The 14,893-nt window shown below is 39.8% G+C and overlaps 1 pseudogene; it reads left to right on the plus strand.

The window, feature by feature from the left end:
* The first annotated feature begins 13,140 nt into the window (after nucleotides 1-13,140).
* Nucleotides 13,141-14,419, plus strand: LOC105816334 (annotated as a pseudogene).
* The last annotated feature ends 474 nt before the right edge of the window (nucleotides 14,420-14,893 follow it).

Raw genomic sequence — 14,893 nt, forward strand, 5'->3', positions numbered from 1 at the left:
TATTCAAGAAATATTTATCAGTTAGGAAAATCTCGATCATAGTGTGACAACGAATGTTTCCAAACTATAGTAAGTTAAAAAAATAAAATCTTATCTTTTGTTTGCTGTTTTTCTTTCAGTTGTCCCAGGATCTCACCTGCAGGCCCTGGAACAAGTCAGGTGTCTCAGCCACCCCAGGTTGCATGCCAACAACTGTAGACGCGGAAAGGTATGATACCTTCCCTCACCCACATAAGGGTCGCAGCTGATACTTTTATAACAAAAGACAGGTTAACAAGAGAAAAGCATAATAAATTTATCTCATCAAAGTTTTACATGACATGGGAGCCTTCAGAAATGAAGACCCAAAGACCCAGGGAAAGTTGTCTAGCAGCTATGTAAACCTGCGATTGCACAAAGGATGTGCTCTAATGGTAATAGACTGAGGCCCCCGGTGGGGGCCAACAAGGCCTGTGTTGATATGCTTCTTGGCTTCCTCGTGTAGAATCTTTCCTTCCAGGTATGGGGCAAGACCCACCTGGAAGGAAGGTCTTCAAGGGAGAAGGGAGAGAGTGATCTGTCTAGGTTTGTGGCTTGCCTAGGGAGAGAGGGGTTTTAGTTTTTATGATCCACCTTGGGAAAGAGGAATTCTGGTTTCTGTGACCACTTTGGGGGAGAAAGAGGGACAGGAGAAGGGAAGACAGGAGAAGATAGAGAGACTTTGCTTCTGAGGCCTTCCAATGTCCTTCAGTTCAAACTACCAACATGCCAAAGCACCATACTTTGGGGTATTGTGCTCTGAGCCCCCCAAAATGAACATTTCTTGATAGATTTTTCTTCCAAGATGAAGGGAGACACATAGATTTGAGCTCATATGCCAACTCTAATCAATTGGCCATTACTCACTAGAATACTGCTCTTGGAAGGATTTTGAGACTTCTTCAGGCACTGTAAAAAAGAGCATCAAAAGTCTGTGGGACTCATGTCATTGATTCAGGATTTGATCACTGATCACTGTTCATGCCTCTGGGTTTATCTTTCTTTTCTAGACTAGATTGTAAGCAATGTGTGAAAGCAGGAATCTTCTTTCCCTGCTTATTAACTATGTGACTTTGGCCTATGTAATTTTATCTGTCAGCCTGTCACTGCATAACGGAATACCCCTCAAACTCTGTGACATGAAAAAATAAACATTTATTATTATGCTGAAAAGTCTTTGGGTACACTGGGTGGCTTTTGGTTCCGGCTGCCAGTCTTCAGGTTGATTAGGTTGGCTTAGTTACTGAGGTTTCAGGGACAGCCACCTAGAGTAGCTCTGTTCAAAATGTCTCCCTTTATTTTGGAACAGATGGATTGCCAAAGTCACATATTTTCATAGCAATGGCAAAAGCACTGCTGAGCTAACTCTAATGGAAAAACACATTTCAAATCTATGCTTGGGTCATGTCTTACAACATCTTGTGGCCAAATCAAGTCCGTGGCCAAGCCCACAATCAATGAAGTAGGAAAGTATACCGCACCTATAGTAAAACAGGGAGAGGAGTGATGAGTTGCTAAATCCAAATCCTAATAGGGTTCCTTGTCCACAAATTAAAAGTGCTGTTAACCTGCAGGGCTCTGGGACAAGTGGGAAAAGAAATGGCTGGTGTTTATTAGCATTCAGGAAATATTTGTCGACCTACTGAATTTCTTTTTCTATCCTCGTAGTATATACAACGTGTGTATTCAGCTGGATTTTAGTGATTTACTAGGCTTTGATCCAGTCAGAATTTCCGTATTTTATCTCTGTTTCAGGTTGTAACCTTAGGCCAGTTCAGAAAAGCTTCACTTGGTTTCATCTTGCAATTTAGTTACAGATCTCAGACACACTATTATTGGAGAATATTTTGAGTTTCTGTGATATCTATTACATAAGCTTTTCCAAGTATTCAGAATTATAGCTTCTAATCAGACCTCAGCAATAATTGTGTGGAAAATGTCACCTGTTAAATTAATAATTTGTTGGTTTTAAGTTAAAACTACTTTCTGCTAATGCAATTAACTTTTCAATCTTTCAGATACCAATTGTATCACATAAAAGTCTCGAACTCAAAATCTTTGGCTTTGAAGCTTTATTTTGTTTGAAACTTTAAAAATATAAACAAGTTCTCATGAAGTATTAAAATATCATCTTCAGGCCACAAGGGAAAAAAAGTCATAATGAATAAAAGAGACTCACAATATCTTTAAATCCATGAAAAAAAGAACACATTTAAAAAGCAATAATCAGAAAACTAAGTTACTAGTAGTTCATCATTTAATAATTTTGCAAAAAGTTGAAAAAAACATATGCTTTACCTGACATCATATCATATATGATAAAGGACATAAGCAAGTACAATCTGATCATCATCAGTTTCTCTAAGTAAAAAGCACCCTCCAGGAGACTTTATTTTCTCCATTAGAGTTTAAATTCCTTATATTATTAATATATTAAGGGGAAGTTCCCAGAGAGCAAGGATTCCTTACTTTGTGGAATAATGGTTTAGAACAGAGTCTGTGTCCATATTTGTTTTTAATGCTGCATTTCCTAAAACCTGGTGCAGGTTTATAAAATATATTAGGGTGTTAATAAATATTTATTCACTGATCCAGTTGTATTTTTACACTTTTCTTAGTATATATCTGTAGATTCTATGTGAGGGAAAATAATAGTTAATACTAATATTTTATATCATATGCATCAGACACTTCTAAATGTGTTACTTATATTTCTAACTATCATAGAGGAATAACTATTATTATGTCCCCACTTTACAAATGGAAGCGCTGAGATACACACAGGGCAAGTAGCTTACTGAAGTCAAAAGCTAGTAAGTGTCAATAACCAGGATTAAAACTCAGGTTTTCTCGGTCCCAACTTATGCTCCTAATTGTTACATCACCAAGTGAATTTGGAAGACACACACTTCTTTAGGATGGCAGCACAGCATCCTGATGAAGGACATAGTTTTTTAGAATGAACAGGTCTCAATTAAAATCTGATTTTTGTTCTTTATTAGCTCTGCAACCTTGGTCAATGTTCCTAACATCTCTAAATTTCAGTTTTTTTCTGTGTGTCAATGAGAGTCTATTTATTTCGGGAGTTATTAATGGTATAGGAAAGTATATTTAGCAGAGTATTGGCATATAATAAACTGGAATTATTAATACTATTTAGTCCAAGCATCCAGGGAAATTAAATGGCTTGCCCAAGGTCATACATCTAGTTATGGAAAAGCGAAGTCTAAGCTATGGATTTCTTTGTTCAAAGTCTAATGCCTCCCACTCTGGTAATGGCCACCCTGCAAGTATTTCTTACATTGCTTGATCAGGTGAGATGACCCATAAAGGAAACATACTGCCTAAAAGTGTGGTTATAAACCATAAAGGGTGGCTGGGCTTACCGAATGCATCGCAACACTTCAATCACCCTGCATGTCAGATCATGTTTTCCCCAATAGACCAGAAACAGTGAGTAACAGAATATTACAACAAAGAATGTTACTGAAAAGCCAGATTTCTTCATGGGAGTTTTTCAATTCAAATTTGAGGGCTCCATTAAGTTTGCACCATCAATATCTGCATCTTGATAGTAGATGCATCTTCCTCTCCGGCTCTCAACCCTCACATTTATCATTAATCACTTAAGAATTTCATGCATCTTTAGATTTCCATATCTCAGCATTTATCTGACAGTTTTCTGCTGAATATTATTCATATTGAGCATTTTTAAAAATCTACTTGTTCCCAAACCATCAAGCTATCTTTTATCCTCCCAAGTTTAATAGGAGTAAATATATCTATTTTCCTGGCGTTCGGGATTTTTTTAAAGCTGTTCATAGGAATTAGAGCTCATAAGCTATCCCCTGCCCTTGTTATACATTGCATTACTAAAATTATTTATTTTGCGTTTAATTTTTAGGAATTCAATTAATATAAGCATACTCAAAGTGGCTTTCAACATCTTTGTGGTATGCCCAGCGTTATTCCAGAAAGGCCCTAAACTCTGTTCTTTTTCAAGACATATTTCTGACGACCCCCTGATGCTTTCTGCAAATATTTCCTCTACATTCTCCCAGTCCGATTTGATTTAGCCCCACGGCTTTATAAATGTCCCTGAAACACACGGGGTATAACTATAATCGATGATTCAGCACATTCCCATCACATAAAAATCAAATTTCCAGTGGCACCACTTTAGTCTTTATTGTGCTGAGATCAATAGTTGAAAGAACCCTTAACCCAGCCGCATGCCCGACTACCCAACACGTATTCATAATAGCAGTCTATAAATTCAATAGAAATATTAGGTTACAGGGGCATTCATGCTCAGAATGGCAAGATTTCTTGAGTTTTTGGAATGTGCTTCCAACAAGTTCCTCTTCTGATGAACCAAAGTCTTTTAGAATTAAAACGCACCCCAAAGCAGCACTCTCTGAGCTACTACAATTGTGTGTAGGTGAGTAGATGGGCAGGGTGAGCTCTGAGCTATTTTTAGGACATAAAAAAAGCTCATTCTTTCCCATCTACTTACTTGACAGTAAGAACTGACATTCTTGGATACAGCAATGTTCCCTATTTGTTCAACGTTTTCAAATAACTTAAGATTCCTCTTTTTCTGGGTCAGGATGGGAGTTCTCAGCACAGTTGTGTAGGGGACTGCTTCTCATTGAATATAGATTCTGAGCAACTGATTTTGCCTGGACCTGCTTTTCTTCTTGTTTATGTATTTCTTAAGTATTTATGGCAAATGTAGCCACAAATATTTTTTATGATCCATGTCACATCGAAACTCTAAGAAAATATTCAATCAGACAAGAGGTATTTAACAGAAACTTTCAAAACACACCAGGTTCAGAAGTACTTTTGAAACTTTGGTTCTTACAACAAAGAGAAGCACATTTAAATAGATTTCCCCAACAGATTTTAATGCTTTCTGACTTACAATGTTTTAAAAAATAAAATAAAACGGGCAATATGTTCTTTGTATGTTTGCTCAAGCTAGTTCACTGGTTACTGATCTAAATCTAATGTGTTACCCTTCACTCTCATAGGCTGGGAATAGATTTTTACTGAATTTTATTCCAACTAAGATTTTACCATAAGACTTTGTTAAGACAGAAAAATTAGTTTGAGCAGAGGACTATATTTTGTTGACCAAAAAGATTTGATGAGGCACTTTGAGTTTAGATTTCAGGGAACAGACAAGGGGAATAAGACTAAGAGAAAGCTAAATTGCTGTGCATAAAAAAATAAGGAAAAAAATTGTGTTTCTAGGCATGGCCTGGACAGAAAGGATGGGAAGGCCCAGGAATGGGGAGAAGAGAAGACACGAAAATCAAGAGGCCTGGAGCAGCCCCGCAACAGGAGAACAGCTACCTAAAGGGCTACGGCACCTGGGAGATGGGAGTGAGGATGCCTGAGGATTTTATGAGGAATCCAGGGCAATGTTTAATTTCAAGTTGTTGGCTCATTACGATTCCGGGTAGTCCCATTCATTACCCTTGACCTTCATCCAAAAGTCTGCTGCACACAACAGTCTTATATGAGGGGCATTTTTAAAAATTAAGAAACCTTAAGCTCCTAAAGTATGGCTTTGAGAAGAGCCAAGGGATGCAGAAGAAAGAAAATAAGTCAAAACTGAACAGGAACTTATCAGAAACAGGAGATGAGAAGACAAAATGAGTAAAGGAAATACAAGCGCTACCTCCATCACCTCCCCAAAATAGCCAGATTTCCTGAGGAAAAGGAGAGTGTGGGTTTCCCCACCATGGAGGGCATGAGAGTCCAAACCGACTCATTTGCTGTCAAAGCCAAGGTTGCATGAGCTGAAAGACCTGGGGGACACAGGGGCTTCGGGTCACACAGGATGTTTCTAGACCAGAGATAGAACTTTAGGTGGACAATGTGAGAAGCAGAATGACTTTCCTCTTCCTCTCCTGTTGCCCCTTACTTTTTGCCCCCCACATCACCAAATTGTTGGCTCCTCTCAACCCTGATGCCTCTGAGCTTTGGGTCCTGGAAATGAAGAGAAGAGGAATGGAATAAATAGGGGGCTGGCGAAGCACATCCAGCACGCAGCTCTGCATCAGTGGGTTGTGCACCTACACATGCATTCACTGTAAGCATCTACTGACTTCTGCTTCTGACTTCTGCTAGCTCATTTCAAAAAAAAAGTTAGAGATATCTATGTATCTGGCATTGAAATGGGTCTTGCCATGGTATTGAAACAGTCAAAACAAATTTCAGGATCGATGCTCTGGGATGGAACAGAGATGATTCAAGAAAGGCAAGGCAGGGTGCTGCAAAGTGTCTGAGAGTCTAAACGCCCTTCTCACTCCCCTGAGGACACCGTATGATCATGAGTGAGAAGAAGAAATCAATACTCTTCCACTTCACTTATATATTAATAATACATGGCCTGCCTTTGTTTCCTCTGTTTTGAGAAGTGATCAATTTACTAACAGATTTTTCCAGGGGAAATGTGCACATCCACTGAAGGATGTTTCTAGAACATAAAGCCATCCCTGAGGCAGAATCTGAGTTCACCACTTAAATAAATATTGTGACCAGGAAGGTGGAAAGATGCATTTTAGTTTACCCACCTCTCTTTGGAGAACCTACTGCCACAGCTTTGTCATGATGAGCTAGACCTCTGCCCACAGCAACTGTCTTTCTTTTCTTCCATGAAAATGTGGAGACCAAACAGATTCCACTATTTTCTTACTGTGAAATTTTAGGCAATTCAGTTAACATATCCAAAACTACTTTTTCTCATCTGGAAACCAATAGAATAACCATAACCAAGAATGATGTGCGACAGTTAAAATATATTATTTTTGAAGTGCTTTTTAGCAAACAAATAAATAAATGACTTAGAATGCCATTTGAATTTTTTTCCAGATGGCCTTCTGGCCAGATCCCTCATGCTGCTGTCTCTCCTATCTCCTGTCACATGGCTTCTGCCATTTGAAATCAGTGGCTGAGTCAAATAGCTTCGTGGGCTAAATGTATTTTGAACGCTCAGAGTCAGGAGTCTTGCTTCTGTCTGCATTCAGAGAGATTTCTGGCTCTGCCTAATTGTGGAAATTACACTCGGAAGAATGGAAAGATTCCCAGCCAGTGAATGCCACAAGTCACTGTCTTTTCTGAAAACAGTTAAAAGCTGTATTTTCAAAGGAAATCACACACACACACACACACACACACACACACACACACACACACCCCGCCACCATTATCATCACCAAAACATTATCCATTTGCTTCCCAAAGTCAAATATTGTATTCTCATTTTTGCTTTCTTGTAATTTTTTTCACAGGAGGTAAATTTATCTAATTTCCTTCCTAACCCATACAAACTCTTACAACTCTCACTTCCTCTTTAGTGACTCTAAAAGAATAGCCGACCTCACGGAGTACTTGCTGGGTGATAGGGGCTGTGCTAAGTGCCTTGTGACTCTTCATCCTCAAAACCACGTTGGGATACTTCACAATTATCATCTTCAATTTACAGGTACAGAGAAGTGAAGTAACACTCGCAAGGTTCTATGGGTAGTGAGCGGTAAACTCTCCCCCAGTCTGTCCATCTGACTCCAGAGTCAACTCCGTTAATTCATTTCATCTTGTCTTCCAACTTCTTTACCACCAAATAATATTGACAGTCGTTAACAATTATTTGGCAAGCTTCTAGGTGATGGGTACTGTTCAAGGTTATTTCATTTGATCCTTAAAGCATACCACAAGGTTGGAATTATTTTTATCCTTCCCAATTTACAGATGGGGAAACTGAGGCACAAATGAGGAGGTCACTTACCCAAGATCACACTCACACTGTCATTAAACTGGAGAGACAGGATGCATATCCGAATCCTCCAATTCTACATCCCCTGTGTGCTCCACACCCTGCTCCCGAGGCCACACTGAAGATTGAGGGTGACTGCAACCTGGGAGCAGACAACCTTTCAACCTCCACTGTCTAGACTGCCCCCCATTGTGGGAATGTGCCGCACACTCCCTGCTTTCCCCACCCATGTGTCTCCGCACCTGGGCTTTTCCTCTGCCTTTTCCCTGTGCTCACCTGGAGCAGCTCCTTCATCCTCCGAGAGCTCCAATGTCACTTAGTCCCTGTGGACTCCCTGGCCACCTCCCTTTCCTTCCCTAGACAACATTTCATTATTTCCACAGCACTATGGTCAGCACTGGTGAACTTCTATTGTGCAGTTTTCACATTACACCCCAGCTAATTGTTTACTGTATTCTCCAACGTCTAACAAAATGACCAGCATATAGTAGATGTGCATTTAATTATATATTGAATCGAATTGCGTGGCACTGTTTTAGCCGTCCTTTGGATTCGACACCCAGTAAGGATTGCAACTACATAAAATCAGAAACCCTTTTGTTTAGGTTTGCTCTAATAGAAGATTTTAGTAAATAAATGCACAGGTTTAGTCTTGACCCAGAATAGCTCATTCCACGATTTTTGTTTTTGTGAGGAGATTTTAGTTCTGTGAAAATAGCTGTTCGGAGTGTCAGGTTGCTGTATATGAACGTAACGGGCATGCGTTGGCAGTTTGGTTTGCTTCTACTCTCTGACGTTACTCTACCTCTCATTTTCTTTCCTTTAATGGGTTGATTTCTAAGTCTTTTATATATTACTTTTGTTTATTAGTAAAACATACCCATTCTCCTTGAAGGTACCAGGTGTCCTGATTCAGGTATCGATTTTAGAACCATCTACTATAACATCTTATTTTATGCTTTCCTGTATGATGTTAATATTAGTTTCTTCATGTGTTCCAAATCTTCACTCTCGATATTGTTAACTTTTATTATAAGATGTAAAGAGAGATCAAAAGTGATGTTTCGTGTGTGAGAATTTAACTTAACATATTGCCCCTGCCACAATCCTTCAAATTGATGTCGGAAGCTGTGTCAGTCCTTTTAAAGAATGAGGGTGAGTGGGAGAGTCCTGCCCTGGGAACAGGCACTTAGGAAGGCCAGATGGAGCAAAGATACCCATTCCAAGGAATTTCGCTGTGAGGGCATTGCTCGCATTGTTTTGATTTTCTAAACTCTTTCGGGCTCCCCATAGCATTTTGTGTCTCCCAGTTACCTTGGCTTCTACCTCTGTGTCTGCTCCTCCTGGATATTAACCTACTATTCATCACCTGATCCTTGTTCTCACCAGGTCTGTGATGTATGTGCTGCTTCAACGCTGTTCTAAAACTTCCTGTGTTTCTGTTACTCTGACTTTTGCCAGCCCAACAATTCCACCTCTAGTCTCATTCTTTCCCAAACCTACTCAATTCCCCAGCGATCATGGACTGTATCAGTTAGAATTTTTCACTCCCCAAACTGCCCAGATCTAGATGGTCCCCTCTGGTGCATGGGTCGCTACCTTCTTCTTAGTATCTTGTCCTGAGAGTATGATTACACAGGAACAATGACACAGTCACATTTTTTCTTTAGATGACATAATAGAGATATTACTCAAATATGGTATACCTGGTTTCTGGTCCATAATTTGTTCTCAGGAAGTGCTATAACTTTAGGCCAATGATCAATGAGATGTGTGGATCAGAATAATTTGTGCAGCTTTTTAAATACACAAATTATTGTACCCAATCCTGGAACCACTGATGGGAACTTCTGAAAATGAAATCCCAGGAATGGGTATTTTTCAGATAGTAGATGATACTAATTACCACCATTGGGTTAGAAAAACAACTCTTGAGTTTTGACATCTCAAATGTTCCTTCCAGGAATAGAATGTTTTCCTAACAAAAGCGTTTACTATTTAAGAATTCTGGAGAATCAGACAGAAACATTAAAAACCAGACCTATGTTTATCTACAACAGATAAATTATTTTTTTCTATAATATACATGCTGCTTAACCCTGTGTTAGCAGATTGTTTCAGGAAATTAACATTTCCAAGACTACATTTTTATTTTTAGAAAAAGAAACACAGAAGTGTAGTCTTCTAGAAGAGTAACCACAGATAATATTTTCTTTGTTCTGAGTAATTATTGCCTAGATTTCTCAAAATCCTCAAGACCCAATGTCAGTTGTCATTAATGGTAATTAATGGTACATTTTATAACTTCTGAGTAACTGAATTTCCCCTAAAAGACTAATGGAATTTCAGCTAGCATCATGCCTTATACATGAAATAACTGTTGTCCCATGACAATATAGCCCACATTTGATGCATGAAAATTCTAAACAGAAAAATCACTGGTGCCAACAGAGCTGCTTACTGGAGGTGGAGAGGAAATGTTAAAGGGGAAGGAGAAGAATTAGTTTATAACGTAACAGGGAAATTTGAATCAAGTCATTGACTTCTGCTTAATGGGGCAGGTTTTTTCACTTAATACACAAGTTGGAAATTTTTTTCCTCCTACAAAAAGACAGGGAAGTTTGCATAATCTCTTCAACTACCACGTTACAGAGCAGAGCAGAGAGAGCTGTCATTTAATGGTGACCAGCATTTTGTAGTGAAGACACTGAAAGAAACAGATCTTCTAACCTAAAGTAGGAAATCAGAGGAGAGAGAAAGAGGGCTATGACTTTACAATTGATGAATAATATCTATCTTGAAATTCTGATTTTTCTGCAATTGCAGATAGACTGAGAATTCTGTGTTTACTTTAAAAGCCACAATCGTGAAAATAGTGCATTTTGGCAAAAATCAAGAACAGCACAGATAATTAGCAAATGACACAGAACCACACTGAGGTCTGGAACGGACTAAAGCAAAGAGAATTCATTATGGATGACCCTGACTGTAGATTTTACCGTGTTATTCGTAGTCAAGATTTGTCATTAATGCTGCATACTATGTAGAGTTTGCATTTGCTTTCTTTCTATGCATGGTTAATTGCTTAGTAAAGTAAATATGAATTTCATGTGATTTCAATTGTATTTTCTAATCGATTTTACTATCTATGTGCATTTTGAATAAAAGAAACATTTAAAGTGTAGTTATACTGGACTGGGTAGACCTAATTAGCAATTCAGCAAGACACAGAACAGAGAAGTGAGAACCTTTACAGAAGGGTCGTGAAGCATTGTCACGTATTGCTTTGTTTTCCTTCTGGGAGAACTTACCCCAGTCTTAAACGAGGAATAAAGTCAGATTTTCTGCTGTAAATTTGTTCTATTTTCCCCTCCTTCCTCAGTCCTCTCTCCCCTTCTGCTTCGCTCTTCTCTTTTCTTCTCCCCTCCTTAGTTCGTTTCTCCTCTTCCTTCCTTTATTACTTTCTACATCCTCCCATTTCCACCATAAACATCTCTTGAGCAGCAAACACAGTGAAGATTTTACCTCTTTTCTTTATTTTCCTCCATGCCTAATGAAAAATGCCCCTGAAGGAACACTCTCAGTGGGTTCCTGCTACCGGACTCCTGAATGATGTTCTGTGGTGTGTAGCTTGGCTGAATTGGACACACACCACAGCGCTAAGATAACAGGGTGCGGAGACGATGCTGTCTGGTGAACTGAAGTGAGGCAGCTGCAAAAGCAAGAACGGTGAAAAAACACTTTAGGGATGTACCGGAGCATGGAGAGACGCAGTCCTGCATAGCAGGAGCTCCCGGGTAGGAGCTGCAGTAGACAGAGAGAATGGCCTGGTGTTCAGAAATTAAAAACTAACTACATTTTGGCTGAATATGAGTCTTAATAATAAGTCCATAGCTGAAACTCCCTGGGACTGATACGTTTTTCCCAAGGTGGAATGCTCTCCTAATCGTCACCCTCTTTAGCCATAATTGGATCTTTATAAGTAGTGTCAATCTTGAAAAGGAAGAGCAGTTTGGAAGATAACTATACATTAGGGCCTTAAGAAGATGTATGAGCTCAACACTTCTGAAACAGTAAGAAACAGTTGATTAATCCTGTTAAAAACGCTGTTATTTCTTACGTGTCATGTAGGATATACCAGGTTATATCTGACCATCAAACTATCTATCTATCTAATACACACACACACATATACACACTATTTTTTGTTGTTGTTTTTGGCACCAAATGCCAAAAATGAAGTTTGGGTAGAATTTTCTAGAAGATTGGGAATTATGGCCAAGTACTCTGAAATGCAGACAAAATAATTGACTCTCTATTGCTGCATACTCAGTGAATAGCAGTGCAGGGGATAAGAAAGCCTCTGGCACATGCTGGCCACAGCAAGTAGAGACACAGGCTTCAGCTATTAGTTTTCAGCTCCAAACCCATGGAGGCACATTTTCCACTACTTTGAAAACCCAGCAGTTAAAGTAACTCCTTTAAAGCAAAGCAAAATGATACATTGGAAGTTAAGATCATTATCACTGCACATTAATTTTTTTTATAAATCCATTTTTCAAAAACTTGAGAACTCAGTTTTCATAATGATTCAATAAATATAAACTGAAAGAAAAAATTCCATCAGAATCCCAGAAGCAGAAATAACATTACAATGCTAATACAGTCAGTAGGAGGCCACAGTAATCCAGATTATCATACATAACTGTCTCCTGGAAACTAATTTGACTTTTATTGTGCTGCTAAATGAAATTATTACATGATCTATAGATTATTGAGCCCCGTGGCCATGCTGGAGCGTGAGGCAGTGAGCTGCATCTTTTACTTTGATGGTTCCAAGATTTTTAAAGCACTTTACACATTAAGAGTGAGTAAAGAAGACTGTAATACTCAAAACAGCACAGCGACTAAATAAATTACTTACAAGAAACCATAGCTATGGCAGGAAGAAGGCAGCAAGCAAAGCACCTCATTAACCATGTGCATCCAATGAAGACAAGGTATGGAAAAGAACTTTCACATGAGAGCCATGTCATTGTGAAGACAGAGATTTTCCTCTGACAGGCATGCCCAGAGCAATGCCCCCAGCTGTTCCCTAAATAATCCCCTAATGGACTTGGAATATTCTGGGGACTTTTTCTCCTTACTTTATGGTGTTGGAAACAATGCACTGACCATCCAAATCCTAAGACTTCAAAACTATTAGAAATGGTGCAATCTGGTTAAGGATATGGTTTAAGACACAGTCTGGAATAACAGCTCATGGAGAGCTACAGCTTTGGGGCACAGCCAGCACAGGGCACCCCTCTTTGTGCGCTGCCCACTCTGTCGCCACCATGAGGGCAAAGGGCCACGGAGGCCTGGAGCGCTTCTGCAGCCCGGTCAAGGGCCAGGGGCTGTGGGCCCTGCAGCCCTTACAGGTGAGGGACTTGCTCTTCTCCTGCCCGGCCTACGCCTACATGCTCCCAGTCAACATGCGGGACAACCACTATGAGTACTGTTTCACCAGGAAAGAAGGATTGTCCAAATGTGGAAGATGCAAACAGGCATTTTACTGCAATGTGGAGTGTCAGAAAGAAGATTGGTCCATGCACACGCTGGAATGTTCTCCCATGGTTGTTTTGGGGGAAAACTGGAATCCCTCAGAGACTGTGAGACTAACAGCAAGGATTCTGGCCAAACAGAAAATCCACCCAGAGAGAAAACCTCCAGAAATATCGTCAGCTGTGAAGGAGTTTGAATCACATCTGGATGAGTTAGACAATGAGAAGAGGGATTTGATTCAGAGGGACATTGCTGTTCTCCATCACATTTACTCCAAGTACCTGGAATTCCCCGACAATGATAGCCTCGTGGTACTATCTTCACAGGTTGACTGTAATGGTTTCACAACTGAAGTTGAAGAACTTTCTCATTTGGGATCAGCGATATTTCCAGATGTTGCATTGATGAATCACACTTGTTGTCCCAACGTCATTGTGACCCACAAAGGAACCCTGGCAGAGTGAGAGCTATGCAGGAAACCACCCAGGAGAGGAGGTTTTCACCAGCTACACTGATCTCTTGTACCCAACAGAAGATAAGAACAGCTGGTTAAGAGATTCTTATTTCTTTACCTGCGAGCGCCAGGAGTGCCACCAAAGAAAATGCTAAGGCCGAGATGGAAATCCAGAAGCTCAACAATCCTCCAAAGGCAGAAGCCATCGTGACATGGCCAGATATGCACACAATGTCACTGAGGAGTTCTTGGGGGGCCAAGCATTGTAAACCCCTTTCTGAGCTGCTGGAGATCTGTGAGCTCAGCCAGGAGAAGATGAGCTCCGGGCTTGAGGACAGTAACATGCACATGTTGCACGTGATGTACCAGGCCATGGGTGTCTGCTTGTACATGCAGGACTAGGGAGGAGCCCTGTGATTTGGACAGAAAATCATTCAGCCCTACAGTAAGCATTATCCTTTGAACTCCCTCAACGTGGCCTCCATGTGGTTGAAGCTGGGAAGACCGTACATGGGCCTGGAACACAAAGCTGCAGGAGAGAAGGCGCAGAAGCCATTGCTCACAGCAAAGACCATCCATGTATTTCTGAGATCAAATGGGAAACTGAAAGCCACTGAAACTGTGCAACATTTTGATTTTCATTTAAATACTAAGCTCAGAAACCTTAAAGAATTTGAATATTTCAAATCGTACACATCCCTCCAGCAATTCTGTAAAATAATTGGAATGAAAACACTTATTGCACTTAAACCTTGCACATGCCATACTTTGAGCTTAGTCTTAATCTTGAACTTTAATATCAAATTAAGTTTGAATGCTTTTGTTTTCCTAAGAGATGATGGCATGGTTTCATATATAATATACCTTGGACAGATAGAGTTTTAAAAATGCAATTATTTTTCCCTTCATGCCTCTTGTAATGTCCTGAACAAACTTGAATGATGAAAGAGAATAAAAGAGATAACAGTAAAAAAAAAAAAAAAAAAAAACACAATCCACATGGTGGCGCATGCCTGTAGTCCCAACGACTTGGGTGGCAGGAGGATCACTTGAGCCCAGGAGTTTGAGGTTGCTGTGAGCTAGGCTGATGT

This window comes from Propithecus coquereli, unplaced genomic scaffold (assembly GCF_000956105.1).
Source record: "Propithecus coquereli isolate 6110/MARCELLA unplaced genomic scaffold, Pcoq_1.0 Scaffold368, whole genome shotgun sequence".
NCBI lineage: Eukaryota > Metazoa > Chordata > Mammalia > Primates > Indriidae > Propithecus > Propithecus coquereli.